At 36.2% G+C, this 17,084-nt stretch overlaps 1 pseudogene; it reads right to left on the bottom strand.

Moving 5' to 3' along the window:
* Positions 1-3,185: 3,185 nt before the first annotated feature.
* LOC131481062 (large ribosomal subunit protein uL22-like) lies at positions 3,186-3,634 on the bottom strand (annotated as a pseudogene).
* Between the last annotated feature and the right edge of the window lie 13,450 nt (positions 3,635-17,084).

Below are 17,084 nucleotides of genomic sequence, written 5' to 3'. Positions count from 1 at the left end.
ATACATTTCAGTTATCTTTTGTTGTTCTGCTTATATTTTTACTTCCTAAATTGTGCCTTTTGATATTAAAAATATTTTAAGTTTGATGCAGTCCAATAATCCACTTTTCCCTTACACTGGGGCTTCTGTGTCCTATGTAGAAAAATCCACAGCCTAATACCTGGTGATAGCTTACAGAGTTTGTTCTTCACGTCCTTTACTACAGGCTTGTGATGTTTCCATTCTTGTTTTTTTTTTTTTAAGATTGATATTGTTTTTTACTTGAAAGGCAGATTTACAGAGAGGAGGAAAGACAGAGACAAAGATCTTCCATTGCTGGTTTGCTCCCCAAATGGCCACAAGGTCCTGAGCCAGGAGCCAGGAGCCTCCTCCAGGTCTCCAATGAGGTTGCAAAGTCCCAAGGCTTCGGGCCACCCTCTGCTGCTTTCAATTCTTTTTTCCTCTTACAATTATATATGGGCTGTAAAACCTTTTAAAAATGTTTCATGTTACTGTTTTGTGTAGGTGTGTTTAAAGACCTATTCTTTTTTCTGTATTTTAATACCACAGTATTTTAGTTACAGAAGGTCTATAGTTATACTCATGAGAAGTGCAAGGCTTTTGTGCTTGTCTTTCTAGATTGTTCTTTTGATTTAGACCCTTTATATCTATTAAAATGATACACCCCCCATTTTTAAAATCGTATAATAATTTTTCTTATCATATTTGTAGAATGATTCCTCTGAACTAGATGGAACTTGGTGGTAGTTTTTTTCATTTTCCTTTTGCATTTTATTTATTTCTTTATTTTTATTTTCTAATTGTCCATTAGTAGTACATGAATAAATGATTTGTGTTTATTATTTTATTTATTACCAAATGATTTTATTTATTCATTCATTTATTTATTAAGAATTTCTATGAGCTGGCTTAGTGGTCTCGTTGATTATAAATATTACTGTTTTGCTTACCAACAATCACTAGTTATCACCAGTTATCAGTGATTTATAAATAATTAGTTCATTAATTCACTAGAAACAATTTTAATTTTTACATACATCATGATATTGTGTGAGGCGAACGTGATAACCACTACAGTCTGGAAACGGAGCTAACATCATGATATTGTAAGTGAGCAATAGCAGTTTCACAACTTCCCCCCTTATTTTTATATATATATATATATATATATATATATTTTTTTTTTTTTTTTGCTTTGTGACAATGACTGGACCTTTACAAAATGTGATTACTGGCTTGCAAACTCTTTTTCTTAGCTTTAATTGACAAAAATGCACAATGATTTATATATGGCATACAATGGGGTGATTTCATATATACATATATTAGGAAATGAATAAAGTAAGACAATTGATCTATCACTTAACATACAGACCAACTTTTGGTGATGAAGAGAACTTAAAATTTATTGTTAGAAATACATCATTATTATTGGTTATGTCACCATGCAGTATAGCAGATCTTCAGAATTTATCTGTTTCGTCTCCCTAAATCTTTGCATTCTTTGCCAACATCTCCTATTTGCTTCACTGTGCAGCTTCTAGCAACCATCACTCCACTCTGTGATCTTATGGGTTCAACTTTTCTGGTTTCTGCATGTGAGGTCATGTATTTCTTTCCGTGTCTGGCTCATTACAGACAATTTATATCCTCAAGATTCATTCATGTTTCTGCAAGTGATTTTCTTTTTAAAAGCTGAACAATAATCTATTCTATATATGGTTACCACATTTCTGTTATCTAATGTAATTGCATTTGGGAAACACAGAATCATAATATGTTCATATGTGTAAAGTTTTAAAATATGATATAATATTCATAGGACCCACAAAGTAGAACTAGAATCTTACTTTAAAAATTTTTTTTTATTTTAGTTGGTGTTTACATTGTTGATCAGGGTGGGAAGAATCAAGGAGTAAGGGCAAGTGGATGAGCCCACTGTTTCCAAATTTTTTCTTTTTCTTCCTCCTGCATTAGGAGAAAGTGGAGATAAATGAGGAAAAGCCCTCCCAGCTTCCCAACTGCCTCAGTACCTGGAAATAGGGTATGGACACCCAAAGTCCTCCAAGGCCCCGATGTGTAGCATGCTCCAAGGGTAGAGTCTTATTTTTTCAAGACTTATGTTATATTTGAAAGCAAAATGCTAGAGAAAGAGACAGAAGGAGACACAGAGAGAAGACAGATCTTCCATCTACTGGTTCACTTCCCAAATGGCCACAATAGCCTGGACTGGCCCAGGTCAAAGCCAGGAGTTAGGAGCCACAACCAGGTCTCCCATATCCGTGTATGGATACTGCTGTTTTGCCAGGTGCATTAGCAGGGAGCTGGATTGTAAGAGAAATAGCTGGAACTCCAATCAGTGACTTTAAAAGATGCCAGAATTGCTGAAAGTAGCTTGTTATACCACACATTGGTCCCAGGTTATATCATCTAATCTTTGGGGACAATTGTACAGTCTTAGTTGTGTGAATTATTTCCTCTTATTGTGTGTGCATTGAATTTGTTATTAAATTCTGCGCTTAGTGTTGCAATTTTTTTAAAAGATGTATTTATTTTTATTGGAAAGACATATATACAGAGAGGAGGAGAGACAGAGGGGAGGATCTTCCATCCGATGATTCACTCCCCAAGTGACCACAACGGCTGGTGCTGCGCCGATCTGAAGCCAGGAGCCAGGAACTTCCTCCAGGTCTCCCACACAGGTGCAGGGTTCCAAGGCTTTGGGCCATCCTTGCCTGCCTTCCCAGGCCACAAGCAGGGCGCTGGATGTGAAGCAGGGCCACTGGGACTAGAACCGGCACCTATATGGGATCCTGGCACATTCAAGGCGAGGACTTTAGCTGCTAGGCCCCTGCGCCCAGCCCAGTGTTGCAGTTTTTAGCATGTGAACTTACTCTTACTCTAACTTTTTTTGATAATAATTATTTAAATGCTTTTGAGATTTTTAGTCCAATATACAATCCTGAGTAAGTTTTATGGTCCCTCTAATAGCACCACACAGCAGTCTACAGAATTTAATATATATACCCTTACAGCTCAGTAAAACATTTTATTTGAATTGATTTTGGTGAATATGTTAAAAACTTTGCTTAGCTTTCTAGTATTTAGGAATATTTTAAGTATTTTTTGCTATTGATTTTTACATAATTTTTTTCATTTCTTTTTGTCTTTTCATTACATTTATTTTATGCAGACTTTACTCCAAGGCCATACATTTTTTGTTTCTTTAGTTTCTTCTGAGATATCTTTCTCTTTTGTGCTACCTCCCCCGCTGGCTCAGGGACAATCAGCTACTTCTCACAGAGGATCATCTTGATGTGGCGTGGGAGCTCATGTACAGGTTGACATCGCCGTGGGCACCGTAGGTACAGTGACACATCTTGGGTGCTTTGTTCACCTGGATGTTTTCAATGACCAGGGAATCCGCATTCAGACTCTTCAGTTCAGTGTTACTCTCTGTCTTCATCAGCAAAAGCAACGGACACTCGCCACTCTTTTTGGGCCACTGACCCTGTGTCCAACCCCACTGCATGGCCTGAGCGCAGCAGCTAAGCCCAACACTGACCAGAACTGGAACACAAGATTTCATCAATGTGATGTCTTTCAGGTACTTGGTCTTTTTTCAAATGTGCATGCCTCGAGGGCCTAGGCAGTCCCAAAGACCTTCTTAGAGTGGACGTGCAGGTTCAAGCCCCTGTATGCCTTCGTGGGGTTCAGCCAGTAGTGAATTCTCTCTGTACAAGGTCCCACAGGACTACTTCCAGGAACACACAATTCTTCTTAAAAGATTTTTAATGATTGGATTAAGTTTTACTAAGTGCTCCACAATTACTTGAAAACAAGTTTGTGTTTTTGGTTCATTACATTTACATATCATGTGGTAAGGATGATTTTCACATAAAAGGCTCATAAAAGGAGTTTGGAGGATTCCCTCTTGTTCAGTTGTTCTGAATATTTTGACAAAAATTAAAATTAGTTCTTATTGAAAAGTTTCATAGGTTGAGCAGTAAAGCCATCCAGTCCTGGACACTTGTTTGGTGGGTCTCTATTATTGATTCAGTCTCTATCTTAACTATTGCTCTGCTTATGTTTTATATGTCATCATGACTTAATTTAGGTAGATTGATGTGTCTAGAAATCTATCCATTTCTTTTTGATTTTCCAATTTGTTGACATATAACTGTAGTAATTCTTGTTAATTATTTTTATGTTTGCAGTGTCAGTGCATTTTTCTTTTCATCTCAGATATTTTTGTTTTGGGTCTTTTCTCCCTTTTTGGTTAAATGGGGGTAGGTTTAATGAGTACTCAAAGACAAAGCTCTTGGGCCCGGCGCCATGGCCTAGCAGCTAAAGTCCTCGCCTTGAACGCGCCAGGATCCCATATGGGCGCCAGTTCTAATCCCGGCAGCTCCACTTCCCATCCAGCTCCCTGCTTGTGGCCTGGGAAAGCAGTCGAGGACGGCCCAATGCATTGGGACACTGCACCCGTGTGGGAGACCCGGAAGACCTGGAAGAGATTCCTGGCTCCTGGCTTCGGATCAGCGCGCACCGGCCTGTTGCGGCTCACTTGGGGAGTGAATCATCGGATGGAAGATCTTCCTCTCTGTCTCTCCTCCTCTCTGTATATCTGACTTTGTAATAAAAATAAATCTTTAAAAAAAAAAGACAAAGCTCTTCACAGTGTTTTATATCAACACCATGTCTTATTATCTTCAACTTTTTGACATTACAAGTATTATTTATCTCTTATCAGCATATTTATCTCTTGTCAGCATCACATAATTTTAAGAATAATTGAGTGAGACAATTTAATTTACTTGATTTCCCTTCCTTGGTATTTTTTGTATAGTACTGATGTTATTCTTTTTAGCTAATAAGTTCCTAAGCAAAAAAAAAAACTGTGATGTATGATAATTTAATTTCAGCACGTGTCATGTGACTCCTAAGGTGTTTTCTTTATTCTTAAGTAAGTTTCAGTGGTAATGATAATATAACCCTAGGTCTATAGGACATGAGCCTTTGGAACCTATGGACATTAGGAATAATGTATAATCTCTTAGCATCTAGGTTTTGGCTTCTGATATAACTCCACATTGATTGGAGATTTATGCTTGATGATTTCAAGCCTTTGAAGCATTGGAAACACTTCATGAAACTTTAATTATATGCAGAATATGCCCTTTGTGTTGAAACTACCCTCACGCATTTGAAAAAAATGCTTATTATGTGCTTGTTTAGAATTCCCTAGGTTTACTAAAACAATTTCAGTGTTCATCCGTCAGGCTTTATTTTCCTTCAATTCTAAAGAAATTTACTTTTCTTACACTGTGGATGAACTAACAATATATTTGAGAATTTGTCATTTCCTTTTAATTTTTGGAAGGTATGTTTCCTCGTGGCATTAAATTTAGGTGTTATTTTAGTTTCTAAACTGACAGCAATGTCATTTCATGGTCTTCTGATTTTATAGCTGAAGTTGAGAGGTTAGCTTTCATTATTATTGTTGTCTTCTGAAAAACTGTACTCTCCTGAAACTTTGGCTGCTTTATGATTCCTTTTTAAATTTATTTCATCACACTTTCTATAATACTCTCAGGTATGATTTCCTTTTACTTTTCTACTTATAGTTCACTGAGCTTCTTGAATCTGTGGGTGTATGTCTTTCATTCTTTGGAAACAGGTCGAACTTTTAACATTATTCTTTTAGAGATGTGTGTTTTTTTTTAAAGTTTGCATTTGTTTGAAATTTCTAATTATGTTTAAATGACTATTGAAAGTAGAGTGTAAAAAAGAATGCTGGCACCAATGGGCTTATTTTCTAACATGAAAAGAATATAATAATTTTCACAAGGTTAAAAAAGTAAAGTTGCTGAAGTGGCTGAAATCTGGGCATGAGGAAACTAGAGAGGAGAGAAACCATATGGGCAGGAGCCAAAAAATATCAATGTAGTCACATCATTTTGTATCTTGGGTTACTTTGTACCTTTAAATTTCTCTCTCCTCCAAAAAAAGTTCTCTGGTCTCTTAATATATTTTATTTGTTAAATTTGCTAATTTATTCTTAAAATTCTCAGATATTTCTATGTCAGAATTTTAAAGATAAAATTTCACTGTGTCTCACCTGCCTGCTATTTTGATATTAAGCAAATTTTTATTAGTATAATTGCCCACTTTTAAGTGATCTTCTTATGGACTGCAGATAGACGTGTGTGTATTTATGTTTGCCCTGTGTGTATGTATGCTTATGTACATATGTATGAATATATTTGTTGTATAGTTATATACTATACCTTTCTAGGATTTCCTATGTATCTTGCTTTCTATTTTTTGTCTCATGTTTTCTTCAATGTGGATCATTTTCTCTGATTTTCATTCTCATTTCTAATTATCTCTAAAGGTATACATATCAATTCTTAAGTCTAAGTTCTTAGTTTAAAAAAAACTATTTACTTATTTATATCCTTGAGAGAATTACACAGACAGAGAAAGAGACAGCTAATCAAAGGAGATCTATCCATTGGTTTACTCCCCAGGTGTCTGCAGCAACTGGAGCTGAGCCAGAATGGAATCAAGAGACTAAAGCTTTTTCTGTATCCCCCATGCGGTTACAGGGGCCCAAGAACTTGGGTCACTTTCCATTGCTTCTTCAGATGCCTTAGCAGGGAACTGGATCAGAAGGAGTGCAGCCAGATCTCAAACCTGTGCCCATGTAGGACATCAGCACCATAGGGAGCACCTTTACATGCTGTGCCCCAAAGATGGTCCTCGAAAGTTCTTACTTTTTAGATTTGTGAGTTTCTCTTCTAGATTTTCCGTTTAGTTCTTTTTCAGACATAACTCTGCCGTGTAATGTATTTACCATTGTACTCCTGAATTTGTCAAGTTTGGCTTTTATATTCTTTTCCCTACATTGTTTTAGAATGTAAAGTATCACAGAGTGTAAGAGCTGCAACACATATTTCCCATGGTTCTGTAAATGTTGCCTATTTTTTTTCAGTGAGCTTTTCTGTTTAGGTTTCTGTATCTTTAGCAGTGTGCATACTGGTTGCTCTGAGTACATTAGGCTTAGGACAATATCTTTCTTCAACTAGAACTTTTTTTGTTCCTTTTGTCTGGTACATGCTGGGGAATAGCAATCTCATTGTAAATCTGTATTCAACATTGAAAATTCCTGAGCAAATCAAAAGATTAAAAACCCGGCTACAGTTTCTGTGAAAGCCAATTTGCTTCTGGTTCACTTTAGGCTGCAGCCATTGGCAAGTCCAACCCAAATAGGATTGGCATCTCTGAGTCTCTGCCTTTGGTATTCTGGGGACTGCAACCATTATAATCAGCCAAATCTCTTAGCTTCATTTGCACCTCTGCTTTCAGGTACACAGCCAGCTGTTTGCCTCAAAGTTCTGAGTGTTGAGCCTCCTCTCTTAGATACCTGACATAGTTTTAAATCCAACTTCGTAATTCCTCATTCTCCTTTTAGTTGTCTAATACTTGTAAGAAGGTTAAAAATATTTAAGCTTATTTCAAGGTTATTTGGTTATTGTCTGCTGTTGGGTGAGCTTTCCCAACTTATTCAGAGCAGGTCCTTTCAACAAAAGATAGTGGGGCAAATGGGTAGCCACAGGCAACCAAAATGAAGGGGTTTTTGTTTTCATCAATGGAAGAGGAGCTTATTAAAAAGAGATTTTGTAATTGTGGATGTATGTATTTTTCAGTTTTGTAAGTGCCAACTTTCCTTATTTTGAGAATTTTGAAGATAGATACGTAAATATATAATTAAACATTTAATTGTTCTGAAATCTTAATCTTAACTAATGCTTTTGATCTTAAAGTGCCTATGTATCTTTTACTTTTTTCTTGTACTGCTTCCTGTTTTTATTATTTAAAATCTTCTCCTTCCATTAGTTTGTTTACTGTACCTTTCGCTAGTTGCAGTGAAGTACAACATGAAATATTTTTCTAATTTGCGCTATTACAATATATTTAATATAGAGTTGTTTTAATAAGCAAGCATGTTATTATTCTATTTTGACCTGGTAGCCAATTCATCAATCAATCCCATTAATTCCTCTAAACACACCTTTACTTCTGAGTCCTAATATCATTTTTTCTAACTTGAGTCCCCTTTAAAATTTTTTAACATGTAAGTTTTCTCTCTGGGCTCATACCTTGGTGGCAGTGATATGGCTAAACACACCAAGAAACTCAGAATGGTGGCGAGGGTTCCTGTCCCTGGGGGATGGTGAGGCAGATTGAAAGCTGTGAGCATGCCAAGTACACCTGCTCAGTCTGTGACAAAACCAAGATGAAGAGGTGTGCCATGTGCATCTGGTGCTGTGGTTCCTGCATACAGAAAACGTCTGGTGGGGCCTGGATGTGCAACACCACTTCCGCCGTCACAGTCAAGTCTGCAGCCAGAAGACTGCAAGAATTGAAAGACTAGTAGAGGTGCCATCTTGGAGGCATTAGCCACCTGGAATAAATGGGTTTATTTACATTTAAAAAATAGTAAAATAAAGCAAAATATCAACTTGCTTATAATAACATTCTTAGGATTTTTTTTTAAAGATAAATCTATCCATTTGAAACTCAGAGGTATAGAGAACAAAGCAGAGATGTAGAGAAAGTTTTGGCCAGCTGGTTCATTTCCTAGATGGTAGCAATGGCCAGAACTGGTAAAATCAAAGCCAGGCGCCAGTAACTTCTAATTCTCTCACATGGGTAGCAGGGGCTTGAGAATTTGGGCCATATTCTTGTCTCAAGCATTCGCAAGGAGCTAGATCAGATGTTGAGCAGCCAAGATTTGAACTGGTACGCATATGAGATGCAGGTGGAAGATTTACCCACAGTGCTTCAGCACTGGCCCTAAGTTTTTAAGTTTTATTTGTTTAAATTTTATATATTTTGATTGGACATATAATTTTCAGAGGGTTATTATTTTATGTCATCATTCTCAGGGTACCATTCTATTTCCACCACCACCCCCGGGGGGCGGGGGCTCCTATGCTTTCTGTTTTGTCACAATATCGTTCCCCTGAATGGACCTATCCTTTTTACTCCCAACTGCCTTTGGATTTATTCTATGCTTTTGTATTTACAAAAATTCTACAATAATGTGTCAAGGCATTTTTTCATCAATATTTACCTTTGTTGGAATTTACTGTTCTATTGCATCTGGTTCTTGTAAATTTGTACCAATTTCCTCAACATTTTAGCTATTATCTCTTTTGGTTTGTATTTTGTGTCATACATCTTCATAATTGCATCTTACTATTTTTTAAATTTACATTTCAGTTTCAAATCCTCCCTTCTAAACTTAGCTTTATCTAAACTGTGGTTAAGCTTTTAGATTGAGTTCTTATTTTCAACTTTAAAATTCACAAATTTAGAGTTGGTTCTCCTTTGTCATTATAGATTACAGGTTTTCAGCTAACATTCTCCTCATCACCTTTTAATTGCAAGGACATGTTAATTACAGTAAATCCAGTGTCCATTATTAGGTCTGCTGTCTAACAGCTCTTTCAGAATCTGTGCTACGGTTTGTTCATGTTTTGTTTTTTCCCCTCCATTGCAATTTTGATAAAATACTGAGCATATTCTGTAACTGCAAAAATAATATGACCTTTGTATATCCTAGAATGGTTTTACCTTTAGTTCTGACATGTAGTTGGGGTAGAGATATCAACAATATGGAGGCAGCTCAGCCCAATCAGAAATTGAAGGAATTTGAAGCTGACTTTTGGTTCTTCTGATGACTGATGTTTTCCAGTTTTTACTTACTATTAGAATAGAGTCTCTTCAGATTCAAACTGAAAGCCTGGGGTATGTATTGGAGCATCTCTTCCTGATCATTAAGCTTTGTCCTTTCAACTTTGTGTATCTCTTAAAATACCTCTTAATGTTCTCAATCCCTGCAAACTCTCTGCAGGCATTTTGCCAATCACCCCATTGTTAAAAGCAGCCCTACACACAGGACCTATTTTGCTGTTCTTTCTTTCTCTTCTGAAAATCTTGGTATCTCTCCAATTGCTCCAGAAAGATGTAATGAATACTTATTGTTAATTTTTGCAATTGTTTTCCCTGGGATGATTAGGTTGAAATTGTATCACCTGATAGTAGTAGTAGAACTCATTGTGTTTCATATTTGAATAATTTTCTATTTACCACCAGCATTTTTAAGTATGTCTTTTGTTTCTTTGGGTAGAGTAGTTGTTACTGTATCATAAACTGCCTACTAATTTCAGTATCTGATGAATTAATATCTGCTGTTAGCCTTTCTTAATGGTTCTGGCTTATGATGTCTTGTTTTGTGTGCTTTGTTACTTTCACCTGTGTACCAGCATTGTCCTTCAAAAAGCATAGCTTTGAAGGCCTTCGATGAATGCCCATCCGGTTAGATTTACATTTGCTTCTGGTTAGTGTTTCGGGTTGTCATCAATGGAAGGTGCTCCTTACACTGTAGAAAACATGAAGTTCCCAAGAACCTACAGAAAGCCAGTTTACTGGAAGATTAGCCAGAAACAAAATCCATCCAAAACACATATTTCACGTATTTCTTTTCATTTAGTTCTTTTCTGATGTCTTGAAAGCATTGTTTGGTGGTGACTTTAGCCTTTTGTGCACAATCTCATTACGTCCCAGGTGAGTGTGAATGCAGCTTCATCAGACTCTGTGCTGTGGCCAGGTTTGAGGCTTGGAGTTCCTTCCTCCTCTGAGCATCCCACCTTCTCAGCACCAAAAACAACTTGATGCCTTTCTTACTCCATTTGTGCTGCTCTGACAAAGCACCAAAGATTGGATAATTTACAGAAATGGAAACATGTTGTCTCACAGCTATGCAAGCTAAACATCAAGGTGCCAGCAGGTTTGATGTCTGGTGAGAGTTGTTGGCCTCCAAGATGCTGGTTTGTCCCTACCTCCTGTGAAAGGGTCCAGAACTGTGTCCTCACAAGGCACAGGAGGTAAAGGGGCCAAAGCAGAGTAAGCCAGCTGCCTCTGGTCCTTTTGTAAGGCACTAATCCATTCACGAAGCCAGAGCCTTCATCACTTAATCACTTCCCCCAAAAGATCCCCATCTTTAATACCACCACAATGAGGATTAAGTTTCAACATGGATTTTTGGAAGAGACATTCAAATCAGATCAGTGTTTATGAGTAACATTTCTCTCAATGTATTTTCTCTGACAATTTTGTCCCCATAGTGTCTTAGCAACTTGTTAGTGCTTACATTTTTTAAAGGGATTTAAGATATTTTATCCAGCATTTTAATTTATGGCGAAATTTTTTCTAAAAAAATGGTTTATTGTTGTTGGAAATTGAAGATAGAACAGCAAAAACCTGGTTTTCATGTATTGTGAAAGAAAATATGATTTATAAAATGCACTTTGGGGAATTTATTATAGTTTATGTATATGCTAATAATTTATGGTCAAAAATTTCTCTTGGGTATTTGAGGCAAATCATTGTTTTATTTTTTGTTGGTTACAGTGTTGGTTGAATATATCACTTTAATTATATATCCATCTATAACAGCAAATCAGTTTAATGTGTATGAACATATACATATACATATCATTTAATATTACTTTTCTCAACTATTACAAATATACTTACCTCTTTGTTTTAAATAAGATTTCCAAGTTATACATAAATTCATTTTATTAAAATGATTAGCATTCTGAAGTTTTAAAAACTATTTTGAATAGGTTAAAATTTATCTATGCCTTGAGATAGATGAATAGTTTGACAATGAAAAGAGAAAAGGGCTGAGTATCTGTGAAGATAATGTTAGAGCCAGAAGTACATGTGGATAGGGTGTGGCTAAAAGGCTGGTAGGTTCCAGTCACCTTTTAATCTTTTTGTCTTTAGAAAACGCAAAAATACAAGCAATAAACTAGGCAATAAGTCCTAACATACATGCATTAATTTTATTTCTTTCACGAGGCTTTGTTGTTGAAAAATTGTCATCAAATTGAGTTTCTTGAAAGCTTGGTAAAATCTTAAAATATGTATTGCTGTCATCTTTTTAAAAAATGAATTCATGGGGAAATGGATTGTTATATGCAGATTTCCACTGGAAACCTGCAGATGCTCACATAAGAAACATTCTTGCCCACTCTTTTGAATAAACATGTTGCAAGCCCAGTATATTTGCATACTCAAGAGAATAATTGTTTTAAAGATATGAGCTGTGAACACATGTGGTTGTCTACCAGATTATGAACACCAGATTTGAGACATATATTTTTCAGGTATACAGTTTGAGGAAATTATTGAAAACTCAGCACAAATGCCATGTCTTGGGGAATATTTCAAGAAATGTAGGTGTTGCTATGTTTTGAGTAATCAGTCCCTCTAGCTCTCATTGTAACTTACGGAGGATTTATTTTATTTTCCCTTGATAAAGGGAAACAAAATTGTAGCTCTCTTAATGCATAGTTTGTTAAGCAATTTCTATTTTGTAGTTGCATCTCACAGATGTTCTGAAATGGTTAAGCAAAAAAAAAATGCTTCAACTCATGAGAAATTTACAACAAAGTAAATTTCTACTGTTTGATCATATATATAGATGATAGATAGATAAAAAGAGAGGGAAAGAGAACAAAACAGGCCTCTTTCTTGCTCTATGGACAAGAATTTACAAAGTCACATAATACCATTCTTGAGTGCTTGACTTTTCATTTACATTTTGTAATTCACTGCAGTGGAGATGAACGATGTGAAAAATGTTTGCATGCACATGCAGCCTAGCAGTTCATCCAGATCGGAAGGTCAGGTCTCACCCTATTCCCTTCAGGATGTGACAACTTAAGCGTATTAAACTGGTCCTAGTTCTACTTCTTCAGAGTAGTCTCAAAGTAAGAAAGTTTTCAAAATATGTCCAGTGTTACTGTCATTTCTCCTTGCGGGTCATTTCAAGTTAGCCTAGTCCACTTAAGATAACTGTGAATGAAGTCTGGGTTGTCCAGGGCATTCTGGTTTAATGATTACTGTTGTTTTCTTGGTTCTTGAATGGTATGCTTTGCAGGATAAACTATATACTACACTAGATTTTAAACGCTCAGATGCAGTAACATTCTAAACGAAGAGAAATGCTCTAATAAGTATATATTCATGTTATACCCTCCCTCTCAATTAATGGGTACAATATATTTTCAGGTTTTTTCCTCAGTGCCTTGTTCTGAAGTATATAATTTCTTTATATTGTGGTTAGAAGTGTATTCAGGGTTCTTTGGCTTTTGTGATTCTAGAAAATATTACAATTTCTATAATTTAATTAATGACTTCTGTACAGACTTCTTTCCAAATTTTTCTACAACAGAATAAGAAAATTTTTCTGTAAAAAGACATTTTAATGGTTTATTCCTTCACTATTACTTGCATACAAATAAATTCTAAACTGTAAAAAACTAAAGCACAATTTTTTGATAGGCCATTTAAAGTTGTTTAAGAAACAAATTATTTTTGCAGAATATTAACTCTCAAGTATTCCAAAACATCTCACTACTGATTATATTTGTCTCTGATCATTGGATTCTTTCTTTAAAGATAGTTTCTTGTTAGGCTACAATAGCATGTAGCTAAGGTATTTTGGGATTGACTTTCTGTTTTATTGTGAGATCTCAGACATTTGATTTCTCTCTTCTAGAAATTGGATTATCAGAAAAATGGTTACATATCTAAACAGTTGGTATGTAGGGGTCTGCATTACAAGCTTCTTACAGAATTCTTTTGTGGTATTTCTTCTCGATCTTTCTGAGAGCATGTTTTTGTATGCACTTGAACAAATCAGATGTCTGAAATAAATTTAACACTTTTAAATTAAAAGCTGAACAATGCAAAAAATGTTTTGTACAGTTGCTAACAGTTGACCCTGCTTTCTATGTCTATAGTGGAGTACTTTTAGGAGCATAATCATATTGATGATCCTACGAAGCAATGGCAGCCTCCATTATGTTTAGAGAGACTGTGACATAGGGAGATTGCATAAAAGTAGTTTAAACAAAGAAGCTTGTTTGAGACTTCACAGTTACTGATTAACCATAAGTAATAAAAAATTGAACCAACTATTTCTAAAACCTATTTCAGTTGAATATAGACTGTGGTTTTCTAGTCTTACAGAAATATCACAAATAACATGTCCTAGTCATTCTGATGAGGTAAAGCCACTAGACACATGTGCCATCTGGGTGTGATCTCCCATAGATGTGGAGCTTGGTTAGAGCTTAAAGTGAAACAAGTTGATTATATCCCTTTCATCAATGTTAGAGACACAGATGCTTTTTATTCATCGTATTTACTACACAACATTGCTCAAAGGTGGGATATGTCCAGTGGTAATCACACATGTAACAGAATCAAATCTCATGATTTCTGATAATTTTCCTAATACAAGAAATGAGAAACAAAAGGGGCTCTCTTCACCTTCTCATTTTTTACGCCTTGTGGAAACCTCTGCTGGGAGAGTGAAAGAATATGCTCAGGTCTCTTTTGTAACAACAAATAAGCATCACTGCCTTTTTTGTGACCATAATAATTAACATAATTCATAGATTATTATCCTCTGTAATGCATGTCCTTAAACACTCAAACATAGATGCTTGTATTAAATAAAGCTATCTGCCACTGCTCATGAATTTAAGGGTACAATGACAGGTTTCATAGTTCCACGATAAATGAATGATTTCATAATTTGTAATGGTTCACATGTTTTTGAGATATCAAGCCTTGATTGTCCCTTTACCCATCATGTTCATGTGACTTCCCTGACAGCCCAGAACCTTGCCAAATCAGGACTAACATCTCTAAGATCATCTTGCTTTAAATGCCCAGAAAGATCTGAGTTTGTAGGTCATTGTTATCAAATTGTATCTGCAACAGTTTTGACATTTTTCTGTTTGGGTTTGAAATGAGAAGTAGAAATTAGTGACCTAACTCTGAGGCAGAAGAAAGGTGAGGCATTTTTTAGAGGGGAACTGTATTAGGAAGTAAAAACAGTTTAGTAGAGAGGCAAATTCAGATACAATTCTGATATGTTTCACTCCCGACTAGGAATTTTGCATAGATGAGATGAACATGGATTTGAAATTCAGCTGTGAACCACACCTTCAGGACAATGATTCCTCACAGCGTGTGTAGCTGCGGAGTTTGCCTTTTATATTTCTTGATATAGTATCTGTAATATTAGAATATTGTTCAAATCCTAAAGTTACATTGTGATGTTTTTTAAACTAGAGAGTTCGTAAAAGGTAATCCTAACTCCCAAACCTAGCAGGTGTATTGTGGTGAAACAGTAATAGCATAGAAGTAAGCTATTTAATGCATCAACTGAAATAGATGTTTTTCTTAGAATTTAATGGGTTTTCCAAAATAGAATAAAATCCACCTGTGTTAGAGTCTTGATTAAGCTCTCCATATTGAGAGCCTTCTTTCCATTCTTAGTTTGCATTTAAGATAGTAATAAGTCTATTTTAAAGGTTAAATGTTTTTAGAAATCTTTTCGCTTGCATCTAAAACTGAAATTGCAAAATATTTAAGAATTATATTAATGTAAGCTGTTACCTTTCAAAATTGTTTTCATAAGAACAGACCATGGATTTCTACTGTCCATTTAGATGCTTCCTTTATTTTCGAATTTACTCTCTCCTACATCTTTCTCGCCACACAGAATTTGGAATTCTGTTCCTCTCATGTTTTATTGAAAAGGCTCTCTGCCATTATATCATTTCATTTTCCCGTTTTGTCCTTTTGTCTGAAGGCACATTGCAGCGATGCCGGTTTAAGGACTCTAGACAGCGAGAGAAATGGTTAGCCAGGAGGGTACCTCTAGTCAAGGTTGAAAGAAAGCACATAGCTTTCTAAAACGAATGCCATGAATGGGAGGACATTTAGGTTATTGCCATGACAATTCTAATTGTTGGAACTTTATTCTTATTATGGTCTTTATTCCGTTGGATTCACCCTAACAGCACAGATAGACGAGTCACTTTAATTTCTGGGCTGGTTTTGGAGAACATGTAGCCAAGAATCATCATCTTTTTGTTGCGATAACAAAACACACGGTCAAGGGGGTCTAACTGGAATTGCATTTTATAGGCATGCAGAGATCGGTATGAAGTAAGACATGCTCTCCTTGACCCCTGGAAGCACTCTCTAACAAATGATGGGGCTACATTTTAAATTACAGGAGATTCCAATTACTGTAAAATTATGGGACTCTATGAGCTCCCTCTATGGGCTAATTTAACGCCTGCAAATTACATTTCTTCTTCTTCTTTTTTTCCCCCCTTCTTCCCATTTTTTTCCCCCAACAAAGCCTCTGTGTGGCCTCTGGGATGGGGTGGCCGCCTAAGGGCCCTGAGGTTGTGCTCCTTGGAGCGTGTGCAAGATGGCTGCCCCAAGGCTGTTTGAAGCTGGCGCGTTTGAAGCTGCCGCGCGTGTTTGAAGCTGCGGCATTTGAAGCTGTCGGGCTTGAAGCTGGCGCGTGTGTTTGAAGCTGCGGCATTTGATGTTACTGAGGACGTTTGTAAATTTGAGACAGACTTTAATATTGTTAGACGGTAGGGGAGTCCTTTTCAACCCCCTTTTCATATTTTTTTTTACTTGAACTTTTTAAAAAGTTTTATTTAACTTTTTTTTCAACTATTTAACTACTTATGTCAGCCGAGGAATGCTGTGATTCACAGTCATTATTGTAAGGAGGCTGTTATGTATTTTTAGTGCTGCTGGGACCATAGGAATTCTTGAGTGGCTTTGACGGGATACAACAATGTGGAGAATAATCCCAACTGTGAAAAGTGCTACTGTGGCCACAGAACAGTACAGAATAATTTCTGAAAAAGGGCAATCTCCTTGTTGCTTTTAGAAGAAGGCCAAGTATGCCCGCTGTTGCATTAGCAAGATTGGTGATTATAGAGGTAGGACAAATGTATGTGAGTAGAACTTGGGGGTTCATGCGTGTAGAAATTAGGTTTGCAGCTTTCCAGGAGCAAAGCCTTTTTCTGTTTTCTTCCTGTGTTTTCCTCTTTCAGTTTCTGTAGAAACTAAGGGAAAATAGAGATGTCAGTATGAAATAACGTTGTCCGCCC

The sequence above is a fragment of the Ochotona princeps genome, chromosome 8, assembly GCF_030435755.1.
Source record: "Ochotona princeps isolate mOchPri1 chromosome 8, mOchPri1.hap1, whole genome shotgun sequence".
NCBI classification, from domain to species: Eukaryota; Metazoa; Chordata; class Mammalia; order Lagomorpha; family Ochotonidae; genus Ochotona; species Ochotona princeps.
Note: the sequence above shows the minus strand (reverse complement) of the source record. Positions and strands in the feature narration are given on the sequence as shown.